Here is a 1,443-nt window from a genome sequence, read left to right on the forward strand (position 1 = left end):
TTTTTTTTTAGTAGATTTTTCCTTGTAGTCTATTTTATTAGAGATTAATATTGCCACTCCTGCTCTTATTTGTTTATGGTTTGCTTGATATATTTTGCCATCTTTTGATTTTTAGCTTGTTTATATCTTTGTGTCTAAATCATGCCCTTTGTAGACAAGATATTGATAGGTCATGTTTTCATTTGTGTGGTGTTGGTGGTTTGTTTGTTTACTTTTCTGTGTGAAATACTTTCTGTTCTGGCTTTTCATTTCCTTTGTTGTTGATTTTGTGTTCACTGAATCTTCTTGATTTTCTTCTTTTTTTATTTTCATGTAAGTTTGTTCATTTTCTTTGTGATTACTCTGAAATTTACCTTTATCTTCTTAAGTTTAAAACAGTCTTCTATTTCTTGATATTGCCTTGACTTTCCCTCTGTATGCAGATTCTATAACTACACCTTTTTCTCTCTTTTTGTTTTGAAGTTGTAATCGTTTACAGATTGACATCTCTGGTTCCCTGTTTTTGGTCTTGTATCTTTATATTGTTTATGATAATTTTTCATCTGAGTTGGGATCTGGCTGCTGTTGACATATGTCTTAACCTCAAGTTATTGTTCAAGCTACTGGTTCTCTGTCCGAAGAACTCCCTTTAATATTTCTTGTAAGTTGGTCTAGTTTATAAAAATTTTCTTAATTTCTGTTTATCTAGAAGTGTCCTAGTTTCACTTGTGTTTGAGAGACCATTTTGTTGGATATATAATTCTTGGTTGGCTATTTTTTTTCTTTCAGGGTTTTATATATGGCATGCCATTAACTTCTTGCCTGCAAAATTTCAACCAAGAAATCAAAGCTTAGTATTGATTCCTCTTTGTGGTTAACATTTTGTTTTTTCTGAGCTGCTCTCAGGATTCTTTCTTTATCTTTGATGTTTGAAACTTTGATTATGATACATTTTGGTAATTTTCTTTTAGGATCTATCCTATATGGGGTTTGTTGAGTTTCTTAGATGGATATTTTATTTTTCATGGTATTAGGGAAGTTTGCTACCAGCAAATCTTCAAAAATTCACTCTGTGCATTTTTTTTTTTTTTTAATTCCTCTTGTTCTGGAATTCCAATCACATGTAAATTATCCCTCTTGATAGTGTCCCACATTAACTCTTAGACTTTTTTCATTTTCCTTTGTTCTTTTCTCTGTTCCTCAAATAAGTCAGTGTTAAAGTATTTGTCCTCTATTTCACCAATTCTATCTACTGTCATGTCAATTACACTTCCATATCCTTCTATCAAGTTAGTTATTTCTGAAATTTTAATCTGGATTTCTAGTTGCTGTTTTTGTACAGTTTCTAGTTGTCTATAATTTTGTGCTTGCATTGTTTTCCTGAATTCTTCTAGAGTTCTGTCTGTGTTTTCCTTGGCTTTGTTTAATCTCTTTCTTGATCTCTTAGATGGTCCTATATACAAG

Source organism: Orycteropus afer, unplaced genomic scaffold (genome assembly GCF_000298275.1).
Source record: "Orycteropus afer afer isolate SDZICR_OR568_19922 unplaced genomic scaffold, OryAfe1.0 scaffold00686, whole genome shotgun sequence".
Classification (NCBI taxonomy): domain Eukaryota; kingdom Metazoa; phylum Chordata; class Mammalia; order Tubulidentata; family Orycteropodidae; genus Orycteropus; species Orycteropus afer.